The 21,043-nt window shown below is 39.8% G+C and overlaps 1 protein-coding gene across 1 annotated transcript in view; it reads right to left on the reverse strand.

Annotated features, from left to right (window-relative positions):
* Nucleotides 1-21,043, reverse strand: part of CNTN1 (contactin 1) — a 271,066-nt gene that overhangs the window by 171,439 nt on the left and 78,584 nt on the right. The window contains exon 2 of the mRNA XM_052789887.1: nucleotides 14,475-14,520. The gene's annotated coding sequence lies outside the window, so the exon portion shown is untranslated. The remainder of the gene's footprint in view (nucleotides 1-14,474; nucleotides 14,521-21,043) is intronic.

Below are 21,043 nucleotides of genomic sequence, written 5' to 3' on the forward strand. Positions count from 1 at the left end.
TTAATTTTCATCATGAAAATAACCAAATGGATTTGAACAGGACTGACATGCTTAGATTAAGATAATCTTGGCTTTGTTAGGCCTATAATGGAAAAATCAAGTAGAAGCATTACAAAAGTAATCCATGAAATCCTGCCAGAACTTTGCCTAAATATTATACCATTATCATACATTCTCCAAGGTGCTACTTTCTTCTGGGAGACTACCAAGTAAAACAAAGAACTTTTATAAGAACTAATTTTGGGGAAAAAATCCATTGCGGACCCAAGCACACTTAAAATCAATATATAACAAATAGCTAGATGATCACAACATCATATCTGGTATGTAAGGCCAAGATTCAAGGGTCTGACCTGAACCCAAACCCTGGACCAGATCTTCCACATCTGATTTTGAAACACGTTTTCTTCTTTACTCGCATTCTTCAATAAGGAGTTGCACAAGCTCCTTCAGAGACAAAGATCTGGGCTAGGTATCTGGGTGTTCACTTGCAATTTGCAGAAGAAAAGGAAGAAACACAGGAACACATTTTATTAAACATCTTGGTGATGTTTGCTTCTGGAGTGGGTAGGAGCTGATCACAGTAGTTATGGACAAACAAAGTACCAAGCCCCTGTAACCTTTCTGGAAGGGACCCTGCCTGCATCCTTTTATTTCACCTGATGCAGAGAGGCTACCTCAGAGGCTCTGAGCTTGTCACAGCTTGTCAAGACTCCCAAAAGCTATCTACCCATCTGCTTAAAAGAAGCAGTGCACCTCTTCAGAGTCCCCTATGGAAATTTGTTCTCTTTTGACCAAAGACTTTCTTCAGTACACTGAAAGTTTAAAAAAAACAATCATGGTATTCAGCCTGAAATGTAGACAAGGCTTTTTGGCAGCATATATCTTCCTTTTTTTAACACCAACCATGAAAACAGTAGTGGTCAAGGAAGAGTATCTTTGAATTTCTGTAATATAATTTAAGCTGGATTTAACTGCAGCAGAATGAATTCTGAACAACCCAAATAAATTGATCTTCAGCAGTTTTTGAAAGCAACATGAATCATTTGCTGTCTTTATTCTACAACATCTGATCATGCTCTACTTTTACTTTTTTATTTTTGCTCTTATTTCAGACCAATATTATTCTCTGTATGTATATTTAAAGTATTTCATTTTATGTATAGAGTCCAATAAATTCATCACCAGTATCTTGTAATAAAACTTCTACCTACGCCTCTTGGCTGTCACTTGCCCTATACTAGACAGAGATTTCTCCTAAATGAATTCAGCACAATGAGGAATGAAACATAAGATGTGATTTTATGTGAAACTCCTCATTTCAAATGCTCTGCCCACATTCCAGACACTTTTATAATGTAACCTACCAAATTCTTAGTGTGGGTTTCTACTTCTCCTCTCCCTGAGCAGCACGCTAACGCTAGGTTCTACTCCAGCGCACACAACGTTCAGGGCAACAGCCATTTCCCATCTCTCCCTCCACTGCCCATTTATATAACACACATTTTTAGTTAGCCTTCACAACTACCTTTATGCTTAGATTATTAGCATTCCTAAAGTAATGTCAATGGGTTTCAACATTACATACTTAAAACTTTTAATCTCAAATCCTACCACCTCCCTCTGCCTACATGGAGCACGCAAAACCACCAGAATAAAAGGACATCATATTCAGGAGTCAAAAAACTAGGAAAGATGTAAAGGCCATTTTATCATTTACATGTTGCATGACATTTCAACTCTATTAAATATAGCTCAGCACCAGAAAATACAATTGCAAATATCATTAACTGTATTAAAACAAATTATATTTGAGTTACTGAAAAGACAGTGCACTGCTGGTGGAACATAAATGGATTGCCTGACTTATTCAGGCTGAAGGTTAATCCTAGAAGTTTCAGAAACCAAATGAAATAAAAAGCAAAAAATCCCCACAACGCCACTGAAGAACATTTCATTATTTGTATGCACTTCTACATAGCTCCCAAAATTGAGGCAAATGCTTTACAAACAAAAATAGGGTGACAGTCTAGATTAGAAAGTTTATCTATATGCCATGTGGTGCAGGACTGTGTAGAGATACTCAGCTAGCTCTGGAAGCAGCAGCAGCAGCAGAGCTACATCCAGCCTCCTCAGAGAGAGCAGTACCCGATGTGGTCGCTGCGCCACAACTACGCTAACAGTCCTTCCTGCATCTGCACTGGTGGCACAAACGTATCAGACATCTCTAACATGCCACAGCATTGCATAGGCTGGCTTGTACAATACAAACTATAGCTGAACAGAGTGGGATAGCAAGAATGGAGCACGAAATGGATGTTATGAAAGACAAGCGTTGCAGCAATGAGATGAGAAGTAGGATTTTCCATATTTCATGACTGTGTTGACATTATATGCCACATTCCAGCTGTGTCCTGATCTGAGATGAGACCTGAATGACAACTCCTCTTTAGTACCTTTTCTTCTCCCTCTCTCCTCTCAAGGTGCACCAGTTTCCTTTCAAATGAAGGCTGGAAAGAAGCTGTGTTGTCTTTAAGGAGATCCTCTAACATAAACGCCTAGCAGACGAGGGCTGTTGGAGTGTGTACGCACCCCAAGATCGGGATTTTGGGGTGTACCACAGATGACACACCTACTGCAGGCATCCAGAGCTTAGCTTCCTCTACACAATATCGTATTTAAGAGCAGCGAGTAGGAGACTAAAGAGAAAAATGTTTGGATTTTCTTAGTGAACACCTTTGTCCTCAACCTTTTCTAAGCTTATGACCTTGAACACAAAGAAATGTATCCCTCTTATCCTCTCTCAGGGAATAATCATTGACTGTTCTTTGGAATTTAATTAACCTCTCTAGATATAATATAGTGTGGTGATGACATCAATAAATTATTAAGTAGAATGTTTCCTTTTATTAATTTTAAATTACTTGAAAAATAATTCTATTACTATGTCACTTCTTTTTTAATTATTTGAAAGATTAAGTGGAACTTTATACACAGTTGATCAACTTCTGTTGACCATATGGTAGTTCTCCAGTTTACCTTCCTTGGAAGTAATTCATCTGCAAAATGAACAGTCCTAATCAACTAATTACTTTGTAAAATAATTAAGCCTGTGTGTCAAAACATTTCTCTAAAACGTCTATCTATTCATATTTTTGAAGGTATTGTCTGACCTGTTCCATACTTTATAGGACTCAAATGTTTATTTCTAATTGCATATTGAACAAATGTTTTTCCTGAGTTGTCTAACATGATCTCTAGCTCTCTGCAATGTTTGCTACTGAAAGAAAGCAACACAGACTCCTATTAAAATTAATCTTCCCAGTGTATCTTTCCTTCCACTTGATAATGCTCAAATTTGACTGCCCTCATGCTGCCAAATCATTTACCTTTGATTTTGCTCCTGGGTTGTCGTCTTTGCTCTGTTTCTTCACATTTCATTCAAAGTATTCCTATTTTTATTAAAGCTAATTCCTGTTTAGGTGTAATACCAGTTCTTCTGTGTCCTGCACCTTATTGCAAGCCATCTGTTGAGCTGTCTGGCACACCGGTGACTCAAGGAGGACAAGAGCAGGGCAGTGGCAGTCGTGTCTCCCCACACTGGGAACCTGTATCTCCGACTGCCTGTCAGAAGCCAAATTTAACAATCTTTACAGCACTCTGAAAGGCTGTTTTGTTCACTCAGCCTGCAGAAGGTGCATTATTTGATTTTTGTTTTCCACTTTTCTTTGTTCTGGTTAGTTTGATGCCCAAGGCCATTCAAGATTTTATAAAAGCAAGACTTCTGAACTAATTGTATGCTTTTTTTTCTTTTTTAGAAATTATTTATAGTACTCAAATCCTTTTGTCACAGTACAGTAACTATATTGGTGCTAATGAAAATAAGAACATAAATTACTAGCTCTCAGAATAATACCAATAGCTAAGTATTCAAATTCACTGTGACTCCATACTGAAATCTGATTTTTTTTAAATGGTCTTCTGGAGTGACACACTTACCATATTTCAGTGAGCACTAATACCAGTCTGTTCAAAGACCAGAGAAAAAGATTTCTGAAGCTGCAAGTCAGACTAGTGTCAGAGAACAAAACCAAAAAATGGTTCATAGCTAATAATTCTAAAGATACAGTATGAAGCAAAACAGCTTTAGGTGCATTAAGCATAGTGTACAAAGACTCTCAATTTCCCACTCATCTCAGAGGCATCTTATCTCTAAAACTGCGTATTTGGTGAATTCCATAATTACATTACTTGAAAACTGAAATATGAATGGTGAAATAAAAAAAAAAAACCCAAAACGTAATGAGTTGTTCTGCAACCAACAGATGTAGTGAAACACGATTTCCTACAGACTTGAGTCCTACTTCTCTCACACCCCTTAACCAAAATAATTTCAGCTTCTCTCCCACGACATGTACTTCCTGACATCTCTTCTGGGTGGGAGACAGCACCTGCTGTGCTTAGCCCGGAGGTATGTATATGTTGATTGCTGCCAAGGAGAATATAGAACAGCTTTCCAATCAGTAGGGCACTGATTTGGGTTTTTCCTCTTTACTGAGCCATGGCCATTGTGAAACTTGGAAGAACTTAATTATCTTCAAGACTAGCAGAAGACTTCCTTCCCATGTTGCAGGAGCTAGATCAGCAGTTCAAAACCTGATACAGAAGACTGACAGACAGAAAGTGACTGCACAATCCTCGTTTCCTTAGGAAACAGTAAAATGCTACACCAAATTAAAGCTCCATTACATTAGTGGTGCTGGCAACACAAGTTCTATGAAAATTTCAGCAGCTTATTAAATTTATTGAGGTAGTGTCGTGGTTTAACCCCAGCCAGCAACTAAGCACCACGCAGCCGCTCACTCACTCCCCCCCCACCCAGTGGGATGGGGGAGAAAATCGGGAAAAGAAGCAAAACCCGTGGGTTGAGATAAGAACGGTTTAATAGAACAGAAAAGAAGAAGCTAATAATGATAATGATAACACTCATAAAATGACAACAGCAATAATGAAAGGATTGGAATGTACAAATGATGCGCAGTGCAATTGCTCACCACCCGCCGACTGACACCCAGCCAGTCCCCGGAGCGGCGAATCCCTGCCCCCCACTTCCCCGTTCCTATACTGGATGGGATGTCACATGGTATGGAATACACCGTTGGCCAGTTTGGGTCAGCTGCCCTGGCTGTGTCCTGTGCCAACTTCTTGTGCCCCTCCAGCTTTATCGCTGGCTGGGCATGAGAAGCTGAAAAATCCTTGACATTAGTCTAAACACTACTGAGCAACAACTGGACATCAGTGTTATCAACATTCTTCGCATACTGAACTCAAAACATAGCACTGTACCAGCTACTAGGAAGACAGTTAACTCTATCCCAGCTGAAACCAGGACAGGTAGGTAACACAAATGGCTGGCACGATATAGTTAAGAATATATTAAAAGTGTATTTTTAAATGTGTATTTTGAATTTTACATGTACCCTACACACTATATTTTTTATATATATTGTGTATATGTAACTATATAAAGTGTGAAGTAAAACCCCAACAGTCTTTGAATTGCATTGATGATTTTTATTTTTTTTTTAACTGTAGGCACTCATCAAAATAGAGACCAACCTAAACAGGTGATGAGATACTTTGATCCTCGCACACCTCCAAGGCTTGACAGTTTGAGTACGAACTGACAGCGGTTGGTACCACAGCTACATCTGAACACAGCCCCAGGGCTCTGCCTAAACCAGGCAGAGCAAGGAGCTGGAGTGGCTCACGAGCCAGCTGCAAGAGCTGTCGTATTAGCTACTTGGTAATGAGTCTCTTCACGGGTCTTACTTCTTTCTTAAACTTTATCATGAATATAAACAAGCTTTAGTTTTACTCTGTATTGAAAGCAAAGGCCAAAGAGGATTCGTGTCTCACCCACCCTACTGTTGTCTCTTCCATGCCCTCCCCAAGGATGGACTGGCTTTGACCTGAATCGCAAGTCTCTGAAATTCTGCTCTTTAAGACCCAGAGTTGCTTGAATATTTTCTTCCTAAAACCCACATGACTGTTTATTCCTTTCTTAGCTATACCCCTGAGGAGTAACTAGTCCAGGGTTTGGTTTGAGCGCTTTGGAACAGACAACTCTCCTTGTTTGCTTCAATTGGCTTCCAGTCATGGAAAACCTCTGAAAAGCCCTCCGACACCCTTCTGGTCTCTGCGCTCCTTGTGGGGAATTGCCACACTCCCCCCGCAGCCCTGCTCCGAGAGGCGTCATCCAGAGTTGAGCTGCTTGTTTTACCCGTAAAGTCATCCACAGTGTGATTGCTCCTGTCACAATTTCCCAGATGCAGTTTGGCTATTACATGCAAATGCCTCTTATGAAATGAATATACAAAGCTAAATGAAAGCCTCCTGTCAAAACAGGTTGTGATAGAAATGCTGCTCACAGAACCGACACAGACATATTCCCAGCCTGCACAAACATCACTCACTTTGAAAAGTATGGTTTTCCGTTGTTCTCTAGAATGGGGGAAAAAGAGCTCAGAAATAGACAGGTTGCATCCCACACCTTAAATATGATCCTCAAAATAATTTTTGTGAGAATTGGTTGTCAGGAGGGATGACAAATAAAGCTGAATCTCCTTAACCACCATAAAACAAAACATACACCATTGTTCCGGTTTTCTACTACTTTTTAATTTAAGATTAAATTCTTTATTAACTCCCGTGCGTGTTGTGGCTATAGGAGAATATTTTCATTTAGAAGAATATTTTCATCTTCAAGCTCTGTCATGAAACAGAAGAAGGAACATTTTCAAGATGCAATCTGGTCTGTGGCCTTAAAGCAGAGTGCTGGCATCTGCTGCCATTTTCTCTTTTCCCTGTGCTGACCTGGTAGAGAGATGGGGTAGCTGGTGGGCTTGTCACCATCAGTGCTTCACGCCCATGACTTTTTACACAGGAAAATTACTCACTGCTTACAGGATTACTGCATTAGGCATTTATTTTTTTTTGCTAGGGTTATGAACAGGCTGGTAGGAACCCATAAAAACTGTAAGGGGTGGTGAAAGAGCTCATACCTTCAGTCTTCTTTGCCTTCTTTAGGCAAGCCCAAGAGAGGAGAATAACTGCTAGCGGGAGGGACAAGAAAGATCCTGCCTAAAATCCTGTTTCTAATGTCAGGTTAATGAGCACTGGATTTCAGTGGAAGCAATTACTCCAGAAGGAAGGAAACAGTGAGAAAGAAAAAAATGAGCTAATATGGAAAGGAGGAGAACGAAACAAAAAATCCCAACAGAAAAATAGAGACAGGAAACACTTGTACCATCCAGATCAGTCTGTATCCCACAGCAGTATACATACATCATCTTGCACAATTTCATGCTTTGAATATCTGTTTTTGACAGAACTCTAGAAATAAATTCAAGTTTCAAACTGAAGTTACTTCTAGTAAAAACAAGCAGTCCCTGCAGGCCACCCCCCCCATGCTTCTGCAGAGAAAAGACCACTTCTGACAACATTTCTTTGGCCAAGCAAATTTCCTGTGCCACTTACCCAGATGAAAAATGTGTCCAGCTCTCCAGAAATGCTCTGCAGTTAGAGTCTCTGGTGATGGCAGACTGAAATCTATCAAGAACATCAGATGATCCAGCTAACACAAGTCTAACCTACAGCTGTGGAAGCCACCTTTCTGACCCATTAACCACCCCATAGCTGATCTCCTGGGAGAACAAACAGCCAACCTGGCTGCTGCCAAAAGACTCACTGCTTTCCAGTCAGCTGCCAATACAGTTCTTCTCACCAGGAGAACAGCACAGAGTAGACAGCAGATGGCCTCTCTCCTGTCCACACCTGATGCACATCCAGAAGCTGAACTCATAACACCATTATTCAAACTGATATTAGATTTTTCTATGTTACTTCAGCAGCAGCACAGTGATTCCTAATCTAATTTGCGGAAGTAATCACTGAAATCTTAATGTTGTTTTGGCATTTGCAATGCTCTTCACTTAAAGGGAGATGCTAGTAAGTTTTTGGGAAACTTTCAAAGGTTAGAACAGTAGCCAACATACACTGCGTATTAGCCAAATACTTTACAGGAGATTATTGAGAATCTCTGAAGCTTACTCTGGAAAGAAAAAAAAAAAAAATCACTAAAACTACTCTATCCACTAGAGTAACTAAAACAGGTATCATCCAGAAGAGACCAATACAATTAAAATATACCTTGGTCATGTATATGCATGAATGTGTGTATAGACATGTCAATGTATGCAGATGACAGAAAAAAAGAGGTAACTAACAGTTAGCAACACTGCTGTTTAAATTACCATGATTCAGGATTAGCAGAGCACATATAACTCAGCAACTTGTTAGATCCCCATCTGCAAAATCAGGTAGGCGCTAGTGAATCATTTGTAATTCATATTTGGATCAAATTTTTATCCAGCTCTCGTTACAAAGTAATATGTTTCTGCTATTCTTTTTCAATTTTAGAATGGTATTATTTTAAAGAATTAGCATGAAATTTTATTATAAAATGGAGTGCTGTATCCCAAAAAGCTCTGAAGCAAACTCAGCAAGTACCAGGAAACCAGCTGAACATGCACTTCTAGTGTGAAGTTTTAGCCATCCCTGAAGCGATAAGCAGGAGAATTATACACTAATACATAATTATCCTTAGAATTAATATGTAAGTTATGCTTTTGTATTTGGTATAATTAGGACTGGTACATGATATTAGCGAAGTCATTACTAGTATTCCGCATTTAGTCCTTGAATCAACACCTCAAAAGGATGTTTAAGACAAAAGAAAAATTTCTAGAGAAGTTATATAGTCACATTTGTGAAACTTGCCTCAGGCAAGACCTAAACAACTTCAGCCTATCTGGTTTATCCAAAAGAAAGCTAAGATGAAATAGCACATTCCACAAATACCAGCAGACAATAACAGATTTCATACTATCTATAATGTTTTAATGTTTATTTTACTTTAGTTTTAAATATATTTTAACACAGGGTGGGATTCATCCAGCCTATCATTAAAAAAGTCTGTAATGTAAATATTAATCTGATCTCTTCATCTGAAGTCCCTGTATAGTTAATGAGCATTTCTAATAGTGCAAGTATGAACAACTGGAGCATCTTGCTGAGATGTCTTTAAAAAAAACCCATGCAGTTCAAATTAATGTCTATATTGGGCAAAGGTTCTGTGGTTTGCATTGTCGAGAGATTGCTTTTGTGTCTTAAAATCTATGAATAACTACTACTTTGCATGATTCTTGGACGCTCCAGTAAGCAATTTTTTGCAGAGTTAGTCTGTTTTTAATGAAAAACATACGCTGTTCTTGATGCAAGGTGAAAAGTCACATATCCAAGATGTCAAGAGTCCTGCAAGGCTATTTGGTATACTCTCTTTTCATCCATATGAATCTCTTCGTATTTACTTGTGAAAACCGGCAACATGTAAAATAAGTGCCTTAATATCTTGCCTTGATTCAAATAGCTTTCAACACACTTGCAATGTAAGTGCCTGACACAGACGCTTCCTTCCTCAAGAAGAGGTGATACCCATGGCTTGAGCCCAACATCAATACCAGCAATTGGCTAAACAAACTTCTGGATAATCTTCCTCCCACTGGTCCTGCCTAGGGAGAGCGGAGCGCTGACATGTGAACAAGGGAAACGATCTAAGCATCTGCAAGGGTTCCACTCCTAATCTACAATAAATAGTGTTGTTTATGCAACAAGTAGTTCTGAGCAAAATACGAGCTTAATTTCCCTTCACAAATGAAGGGCTATGGGTTATTTGCAGTCTCTGTCACTTCAGTTACTGTATTTCCTCCAAGGCTAGTGGCTTTCGTGACCCAGTCTGGCAAAGACTTCTCTGCACACCCCCAATTAGGAAATGTCTACGCTCGACCCTCAGTATTTGGTGCTGATTTGATAACAATTCTATTCAATGCTTCGCAATAGCTACATATATGCTTCAATATTGTCCCTAACAAAGTCAAAGGGTTTTATTGCCAGTGGCAGTAGCACTCGGGAAGTGCCTTTCAGTAGCATGCCGGGCACATTTTAACACCAAGGGGGGTGTGACACTACTGAGGCACGTTAAGAAACTGCAGTGGTAACCACATTAAAACACGTGCGTAGCTGCAAACGCAAGCTTTAAAAAAAAAAAAAAAAAGATTAATTGCTGAAGGCACTCAGTGCTACCTACTTCAAAGTAAAATGAGTTGAAGATAGAAATACACTTGAATCAGGCGATCTTAGTTGGACATACCTTGTCTTTTCACAGTCCCTATTGTGTCAACCACCACAGGAAATTACAACGTTGAACAAAATTTTCTGACCAGAAAAATGGCAAGATTAATTACCTGGGCTGCCACAATGTATCAGTTTATCAATCAATAACGCCATCCCTGCAAATTTGCAGCAGTTTTAATAGATACTGCTGTGCATAGTGCTATTGTCTGAAAAAAATCTGTTGGTTTTCTTTTAAAAACAAAAATTTCAAAAGCACAATTAACTACACTGTCGGGAAAGCTGGTGCATATCCAAAACAGCTCACAGGTGAAAACCTTTCATGAAGAAGACAATGCTATACATTTACATTTCTGCCAGTTACACTGGCTTCTCCGTGAAGAGGAGCAGACCATTCCAACAATACAGCTCAAGGATAAGAATGTGGAGCAGCAGGAGCTGAGGCAGTTGAGTAATTCATCTCTCTTGAGAGGAGTAAGACACGATTGCACTCTCCGTACTGGCTGGCACAAACGCTTCAACAACAATCTACTATGTGGAAAACAGACTGGCCTTTGTACTTTGTTTATGCCTTTACCAAGAGCATCCCTCTTAAAATACTTCAGTAATTCAAAAATAATGCCTCTAATATAAAAGGTAGCTGCATAGTTATAGAAATTAATGTATAATAAGCAGAATTTATCCTATGAAGGCCTTTCCAGGAAAATGTTGATTTGAACTGCTTCTGCTCCTTCAGACATATTCAAATCGAATTCTACAAGATTGTTGAGAAGTATTTAGTCTGAAGCAACAGTTACATCCAAACACAGATATAACTCTTTCATACTTTGGGGCATTGCAATGCTTAATTTTAACGAGAAGAGACTGCATTGCATCACCAAAACACAACTATATATGGAAAGCATTACTTTTAAATGTCTGGATATTTAATTAGCTTGCAGCATACTTGAAAGAGCTTTGTTGGATGAGATGCTACAGCTTACGCAGTAATTAACACAACACAACACCATTACTCTTGCTGAATACCTGCGGAATGATGTACTTGCCTCTCGACTTTCTCTTCAAACAGATGAGAGTCATTGTGCGTAGTCATATCACAGAATCCTGTCTCCAAGTCAGACCGTGGCAGAGGCACACAACGGGCACCTTGTGCCGCTTGCCTGCAGCCAAACGCCGTCCTTCTAAGTGATGAGCCCTACCAGAGAGCACTCCTCTGCTGCAGCTCAGCACGGCTCAGCATCTCTCCCAGTCCTGAATGAGACACAAATGACTGGCAGATCCTACACAAGGCTGTCTAATCCCATAAGGTCAGAGTAAAAGGGAGGCTGCAATGTCGCATTACAGCTGCGCTGCCCTCCCCCCAGCCTCTCTGTCATTTTACATGACAGGCACTGTCGAAAGACGGTGATCAGAGCTATACGCTTAGCATGTGGCCTGCTCCCTCTCCGCATCCCAGGAGCTCAGGAGAGAGCCGTGCAGGAGACAGGCGTCTTACTCCCAGCTGCTTCCTTCCCCGGGGAAAAATACTGGATGGGGAATTGCACAGAAGACATTACACCTGACCTGCAGGCTTGCTGCAGCTGCACAGATCCACAGCACTACCTGATGGTCTCACAGGCAGGTGTCCTGTCCCCGCAGGAGAAGCAGCAACGCTAACTGCCATGGCAGGGAAGCACAGACTCCTGCACTGCCACCTCCTGCTCCTCTGTAAGGACCTTTGTCCTTCATTTTGCCTTTTTTTCAGCCAAAGAATAAAAGTAACATTCATCTTTACTGATGGCAGTTATAAATTAGAAACAGCAGAAGATTGTGGCCATTTTGAATGAAGACAAAAAGCATCAGGTATATCTGGCTGCTGCTGGGATCACGAACTTATCAGTACAGAACAATAAGCAGGGGAATGGTTGTCCTTTTAACAGCATGTGCCATGCCAATTATGAGCTTATTGGTAAGGAAAGTATGATGACATGTACATGGAAAATTGAGTGTGAGGAACAGGGCAACAAAGGTGGATAAAATCTTTCTCAAACAGAAAAGGTGCGTGAGAGTGATTTGATGGACCTCATCTCAGATACAAAACAGGTTTCAGGAATGAAAGATCTGTCTCATGAACACTTGTCCCATGGAAAAAAAAGATATAATAAGGTGCATTTATAAGCGCAGAGGACAGAACTGCTATGAAAATCTGCTTGCAGCAGCATGCAGTGCTACAGGTTGGAGAAGCACACTCTCCTCCCGCAGCACCACACAAGGCCAGCTATTAGCTCCATCAGATCTGGCTGATAAGAAGCTTCACTTATACCTGTAAATCAAAATAAGAGCCTAAGCACAGTTTCTGTAAAGACCAGAACTATTACAGTCTGGTATGATGCACAGTGCAATAGTTTCCTGTACTCAGGAAGGTGTAAGTGAGCTTTATCTCATACTCGTCATCCAAATGGAAATACACCCACTGACTTCCAGAAATTCTGATCAGGCAACTGGAGTCACGAATAACTACCAATAAGCTGCACTTATGTCTTTGTTAGTGTAGAAATCAGCCTTCTAGAACGTAAATAAAGCCAGCTGAACAGAAGACTTACCTCTCTGCAGAGATTATGTGATAAATCAAGGTCCAAAGACTGAAATTATGCCTACAACACATGCCATTTCACTAGCATTGAGCAATATAGTATACAAAAAGTCATGTCATTGTAATTTGGAAACAAGCAAAACAGCCAGATAAATATTTGACTCTGCAAGAATGAATTAAACAGTAAAAATGGAGATCTTGGGCTATTTTTCAGACAGGTTAGCTAACAATGACTACAGAATTAAGTCTGTTCTACATTAATTTGTTCATTAAATTAAAATTAACTGTAGCAGTACGTAAAATAGAAATACAAGGAGGTATTTCACAAAAAAACCCAAACCACTGCATATGAAGAATTACTGTTATTTGCTTATATTGCACAGATCCCTTGGGTTCAGTACTACACAAACATTCAACAAAACAGTTTGTCAATATCGGTCAACGACACCAAGGTTCAGACTCCCAGAAGGATTTGGGCTAGAGGTAGGTACCTACAGGATTCACTACAGCACTACTCTGAGCTGGTGCTTTCCTTGTCCAGCAGCAGAAAATTAATGACATTATAGAAGGTAAAAGACACAGAATTCAAACATATCAATACCAAATAACTTTAAGCCAAAGAACCATGTTTTGCCATTAGGAGCCATGACTTCCTCTGGTCCTGTTCTACAACAGAATAGTGGATTTCTCTTCAAGCATTTAAAACCATATACTGAAAACTGTTTCCAAAATTGTATTAAAACGTCTCGTTTATGTTCTTACTTGAATGATAGTCTTAGGAATATACATTGACTTAATGCAATCTTTAAGTGATCTTCGGGGGGGGGAAAAACCATGCTTGCATACCCCTAAGTGTACTCCTTCCTATAGGCAGCTAGATGGATTAGAAATCACTATGCCCAGCTGAGCTGCCACTGTTATTTCAACTGTCCATCCAACCAGACTAGCTTAATCAGAGGTACATAATGTTGCTTACTGCAGTGTAAGATGACTTTACAGGTAACCCAAAGTTAGTCCACCTTCATATAGCGAATATAGTCATCACTGAGCTACGGGCTTCCTGTTGCCCAGCAATACGTATATACAGAACCAAGTCAGGAAGCGGTTTAGCCTGCTCTAACCTGATCACAGGGTACCACCTTCCAAGTTTCAAACACATATACATTTTAGAACCCAGTAGGTCATTTCTGAATAGTCAATGAAAATACAGATCAGGTCCTAATGCTTGTGTATTATACATACAAAAAACTTATTTAGTGTGGCTTTCATGGCAGATACAGTCTCAGAAGTACAGACTACTCCAACCTTTAAATAGGAACTGATGGATATACGTATCAAATATCAATTCAAACCAGAGAAGTATTTGAATCAAAAAACCTTGCCAGTGGACCTAATGCTAAAATGTTGTATTTCAATATAACTACCATTTAAAAACTAATCACATTGATGAGGTCAAAAGCACAACACCACTTCTGTGCATTAGTTCAGCATAAACTTCTGAATTAACAATGTTTTTATGACTTTTTCCATTGCTCTGGGACTAATTACTTGCTACTAAGAAGCTCGTATCTTTCACTTCATCATTTAAACATGGTAATAAATAAGTATTTTAAAACTGGATGTAAGAACTGAAAAAAGAAAAGTCACCAACCTCTAATAAAGTGGACTCTGTTTCAATGCAGATCCAGAGACAGTATCTAGAATTGAATAAAGACAGGGTTCAGTTGTTTGCTCAACTCTCAATTTTTCAATTACCAGTTCTGTTACAATGTGTTATGCATACTTTCATAACATTCTCTTACAATCAGGTTTTCCCAGAAGTTTTCTGCAATTCATAAACATGTGGGTTTCCAGTTAGTCACTGTCTTGCATAAAGATAAGACATATTAATAGAATCCGACCAAAACTAAACTTTAAAAGCAAAGTGAGCTTGCATGGTTTTATTTTTCCCCGATTACTTGATATACAAGCTATTATAGACTGCCTTTAAAAATAAGCCTGGGTGCACATTTAGCTGGTTTTAGTCATTAATACCTTATCAGAAAAACTTGATCCTAGAGCTCTCTCCTGCAGTAAATTACACTCAGATGCCTGCTCAGATACATGATGGTACACCATCATCAAACTCCTGCTTTCTCTAGCACATTTCATTCTTCCACTTATAGTATCTCTTCTGATCCCTCCTTGTATTTGTCTCCATCCAGCAAATTTTGGCATGCCTTTCCAGAAACATTCAAATATCTTTACTCAACTTCAGCTTTGATTTCTTCTTCCCAAACCTTCTCTGATTCACAGCTGTAGATACTGTCAAACTACATCCAAATCTCCATTTCCTCTCTTAGCAGTTTGGGTGTAATATCCACTATACATCTGGATCAGTGGATCCAAGGTAGGAACTACGCTACACTGGCACTACTTGCAATTTTTCAAACGCTTCCAAGATCTAGTGCAACCCAAACACATCATATAATACAAGGTACTCACTTCAGAAGTTGGCTACATAAACTAACAGATTTCCAGCTCATTCCCTTGCCTGTATTTCCTTTTGTAACTGCAGTTCATCCCTATTATAGGAAGGATTTTTAAGTTGTGTGAATAGCCACATGGACAATAATTTAAGTATGTAAATGTGAGGTAAGGAATTTTTTAGATATACAAGGTCCAATTGCTAGTTCCATGGGTGACATAAAAGACCCAAGCACTCTGGCTCCAAAGCTATACTACTTTGTAGGTAGCTTAGTGAAGGTGTGCTCACTACTCCGTTTCTCTTGCGCTCTGATTTACTGCAACGCAAAATCAGATCTGCCCTTCAGTGATTTGATGACCGTTTACAAGATTGGAAATGTAATAATTTCTCACAAGGCTTCATTAATTTGTGAAATTCTACTTCTTTCCACACACTGCATGTCTATGTAAAGAGACGCAACTTTCTTGTGGCGCCTCATCTCTAGGAGTTTAACGTCACGGTCTTTTCACTGTGCTGAGAGGAGAAAGAAGATGCCGACTGTACTTCCAGGCTCATCCCTTCTCCCTCTTATAAAGTAACTAAATGCACATGTTAAGACATTGCGGTTTAATCCTTCTACTGCTGCTGACCTGGACAGAATATCAGAATATTCCCCACCTATAAAGAACATTTCTATTACTTCTACATCCTTGTAAACTTCCTGAGAGCCTGTGGACAAAAATAATTTGAACTAATCTTATAGAGCCACATATACAAAAGGACTTACTTTGTCATGCCTAAATTTTAGCCTCCATTCACTCCCTTGCTGAGTACATATTTGCATGGTCATAAGTCCTAGTAACTCTGAAAACTGGTTTTCAGGCAACACATTTATCTCAAGTAGGAAGTTCTTGGAGTAACAAGTTATTGACTACATCATCAGCATAATGCAATATATCCTGTCATTTTTCCAACACTTAATACGAAGGTTTACATGTTTGCTTCATAATTTATTAGCTGGGGGGTGGAATATAAAATTGAACACAGAAAAAACCCAACCTCAAGGTTCTCAATGTTTTCTGAAATGGCAAGTATTTGAAGAATGCCAATTTCTCATTGAAGTTCCCTCAGTTAACTATGTATTTTTCTAAAGTAAAGGCTTGAGAACTATTCCCTACCATATTCAGTGAAACACCCTAACAGTACTATACAATAGTCTTTCTATAACTTTCTATGTATTTTCCAAGAACCATTTGTGTAACACCAAACTCTGCACTAGTTGTTAGTAGCTTTACACTCATTTCTTTCAACTGAAGCTTATGACTACTGTACAATGTAGGAAGCAAAAAAAGGTTAAAGGAATCAATAGATATTTCGTCCTCAACAGGGCAACGCTTGATTAGAGATAAACTGCAGTAGCTGTTAACACCTTCCTTCCCTTTCATCAGTAACTCTGGATATTACTATTCCATCATTGGTGAGTATTTCACCTCTGGAAGTTTTAACTTTACCTTTAGTAACCTATATATTATGGAAAAGCCTGTCAAACTGAGCCAGCTGCTAAAATAAAAAGACAGACCGTGGACATTAGGGAACTAGAAATGCATTTTCCAAGTGTGAAATTTAGGGGGACTACAGAAAAACTACAGGGCATAGAACTGTGTCATTTTGATTTACAACAGAACACAGAGCATCTAGAACGGTGCTGTTAGCAGGGGAAAAGATGAAATACCCAGTAACAGTCTGGGAAACTGCAAATTAAATAAGATTATCCTTGCAAGTTTAAAACAGAATATAAATCTTTCTGGCTTATATAGTTAGCATAGTAGCATCATAATTTTTAAACTAATCTGCTGACGGATACAGTACACAGACTCAGGGTGAGAGGAGGGGTCCTTCTAGCTTGGTATATTGAGCTGGACAATGGCGAGCACTGGATGCTTATGGAGAGAATACAGGAAATGGGAAGAAGGATTCTTGCTCTGCTGTACTCTACACGACTTAAACGAGAGAGAAAAAAAACACACCAGTAAAACCAAACGCAGATTCAGAGAGGTCTAAAAGTGAAAGAGCTCTGCAGGCCTGTAGCCCACAAATAAGAGAGACAGGCCTATAAACGGAGTATTTTTCTCTCTTTTATCCCCTAGAAAGAGAGTTTGTTGACACCTATTAAAAAAAAACCCTTTCAACAAACCACACAAGTACTGGCAGTCTGAATGTGCCCAAGCAATACCCAGGCCTGGAGTTCAGTGACATCCCAGGGGATGTCCTATCTTGCTCCTGGGTGGCAGGTCACGTGGCTCAGATGACTCCGCTCAGCACCTCCCTGCTTGCCAGGGGCACAGCGGATGGAGGGAGATGCTCCAGCAGGATTCAGTCCTGGTGACAAAATAAGCCGTCTTCCACAGATGACTCTGGGAACCTTCACACTGTATTCCTCTTTCATATTTAAGCAGTGACACTGGTATTTGTATCTATTGGTACCTGAATTGAGCCACTGAGTCAGCTGGGAAAGCGGTGGTACTTCCACCTGTTTTTTTCATTTTACGAGGACAGACAATATCGCACCAGATGTTACGAAAATGTGATTTGATTATTTCAGCTCATAACATAATGAAGACAGGCAGAAGATTTTTTTCGCAATTTTATCCCACTTTTCCCATTCACAGTGAGCTGTAAAAGATAATGAAGTAATTTGCTTCAATCTCCATACATGAAAATTTATAGAAAACCACACGGAATCTTAGATCATCTTTGCAGATCTAAATTCACTTCTTCAGCCTCAATCACAGTGTGAGGCGAGAGAGAGAGCTGCAATGGAGAAAGGTTACTGCTGAACTCAATAATGTCTAAGCCATCACAAGTAGCTCTTGAAAAAGCCACTTTCAGTCTTTGCTAATCAGAAGGACCCATCAGTTCAGCACCAGCCACTGGACGTGCACAGAAATGGCAAAAAAGGGTCATTCAGAGAACAGCTTTTCTGTAATACTTATTATATATATGAATCCATTGCGGAGGACACTATAGGAGGAGTACGTCACGCAAAACATCACCCATAGAAAGGAAACATGGGGAAAATGAGAACTTTACCAAACTGAAAGATGATTAATTTGCTTATATCAGATAGACACTTGTATATCTATTATCTACTTAGGAATGGCTTCCAGATGAGAATACAGTATGCAGAGTCCTGCATAAATACAAAACGCAATGCTTTTTGTGCATGTCAAGGAGCTTAGATTTTCCAAGCTCCAAAGAGATACAAAGCTGTTATCTACCTAGAGATATTAAGGTTCAATTGAAAATCAATATGCTAGTTTGTCACACTAAAAAAATGACCTTAATACCAACCATTAGATGAAGCATTTCTAAAGGCATAAATTGCATTCAGATTTAAGCACTGACTCAGAACAGTAAAGACTTCTGACATTTTTCTAGTAGCTTTTGTCAAAGCTGTTAGTGATAATTTGCCTCCCTTCCATAAAGCCTTCCTCTGCATTTTCACCTAATCCTTTTAAGTATCTGTTTTCATGTTCCGACGCGTATGGCCTTTCCCACAGGTCCTTCACAAAAAAAATCCCACTTGAAAACCACAAAAAAGATTATGTAGCTTAGCTCTTTCTGTAGTCTGTTTTTGTAATAGCTAGAAAGTTCAACTAGCTCTTACCATTTATGGTACATTTATGACAGAAAATGAAGCTAACAAAAAGCTCAAAAATTACAGTGAATGAGAAGCTGTATTCAAAAATGTATAAAAGATCTTCCCTACCTTTCAAAAAAAAGGTAAGGCAAATTCTTGCCCTGTCTAGGCATTACTAAACCACAAAAGCCAGAATGAATATTCCTTGACCTACACAAACAATAACCAAGAACATAGTTTCATAGTGCCAGGAAGAATATAGCTCCAGTACAATGCAAGAGATATGACCAATGCAAAAATGGTACAAAACACTAGATAAGAGATCCAGTTTTGTGGTTTGAAAACAGAAACAGAGCAGTATTTAAGAAATCTTCCTGTTTTGTCCTCTTAAGTTACAGTTTGGGTAGTAATGTGTCGTGGTTTAACCCAGCCAGCAACTAAACACCACGCAGCCGCTCACTCACTCCTCCCCACCCAGTGGGATGGGGGAGAAAATCGGGAAAAGAAGCAAAACCCGTGGGTTGAGATAAGAACGGTTTAATAGAACAGAAAAGAAGAAACTAATAATGATAATGATAACACTAGTAAAATGACAACAGCAATAATAAAAGGATTGGAATGTACAAATGATGCGCAGTGCAATTGCTCACCACCCGCCGACCAACACCCAGCCAGTCCCCGAGCGGCGAATCCCTGCCCCCCACTTCCCCGTTCCTATACTAGATGGGACGTCACATGGTATGGAATACACCGTTGGCCAGTTTGGGTCAGGTGCCCTGGCTGTGTCCTGTGCCAACTTCTTGTGCCCCTCCAGCTTTCTCACTGGCTGGGCATGAGAAGCTGAAAAATCCTTGACATTAGTCTAAACACTACTGAGCAACAACTGAAAACATCAGTGTTATCAACATTCTTCACATACTGAACTCAAAACATAGCACTGTACCAGCTACTAGGAAGACAGTTAACTCTATCCCAGCTGCTTGGCTTCCCTACCTTCTAATTCCAAGCTATTAGCCCCATTGTCCCAGCACCGGGGGAGCCAGGTGGTTTCAGCCAGCTGAAACGAGGACATAATGTCAAACACATACCTGAAAAATCGTAGGTGCCACACAAGAAATACACCAGTCAAAAGCACACATAAATTCATCTCACATTGTTGGAAAATTATAAATTAAATGGTTGGTTTAGACACTAATTGAATTTTACATCAGCTGTCTAACTTTAGTTCCCATCCTTTAAGCAATTTGTAATGCAAGCTCAGACCTTATTCCTTTTTTCTTCTTTCTTTTCTTTTTTTTAAATTTGGATGTCAGGAAGCTGCTTTAGCAAATGCTTTCCTCATATAAAAGAAAAAAAAATTTAAAAATATAGAACACACAGATTCCTACTGTCTGTGATGTTTCTGGGAATGCTACAGAGGTAGCACTGGAAAACCCAAAATAGGTTTCCCCATCAGACTGAGAGCCTGCAAACCCATCACCGCACTCTCCCAGTCCAATCCCAGCTCCAGAAGCAGGACAGAGAGGCAGCAGTCTGGAAGTGCTGGGGCAGGAGACAGAACAACCCAATGAGGCACACCTTGCCTAAACCATCACCCCAAGTGCTGGGTCACCTCATCTCTCCTCCCTCCTCATCCTAATCCCTCTCTGCACGAGCTTCTCCGACTTTTCAAGGGAACGAGGCACAGCTCCTGCACTGTGGGCAGCAGAGCCCTGGCCCCTCGGGGAAAAACATTTCTGTCTGCTTGCCGTCACTGCACTGGCAACCACAACGGGTGCTTTCTAACTTTGTTCTGCTGCCTAAACCACCATCTTCTAACATAGTATTTTTGCACCAGTAATTTCTCATGTTAATTTTTTCTATCTGAATTTAGGTTTTTACTGAAGGCTAGTGAATTTATAATGGTAATACATCCACCTGTCATAAGAAGTCAAAACAACCTTTTGCAATACTGCTCCATAGAGGCTGCATGTCTTAAAGGGCATTTTCAGAATTTGCTGAAGAACAACAGAAACGGGAACATGAAAAGAGCCTCTTGGCCCTGCCAAAGGAAATCAGCCTGCAAATGATTTCACTGATGGCAGGATTTCTTGTATGGAGGTTTTGTTTGGAACAAGTAAGCGGTGACTCTTCC

The sequence above is a fragment of the Harpia harpyja genome, chromosome 6, assembly GCF_026419915.1.
Source record: "Harpia harpyja isolate bHarHar1 chromosome 6, bHarHar1 primary haplotype, whole genome shotgun sequence".
NCBI lineage: Eukaryota > Metazoa > Chordata > Aves > Accipitriformes > Accipitridae > Harpia > Harpia harpyja.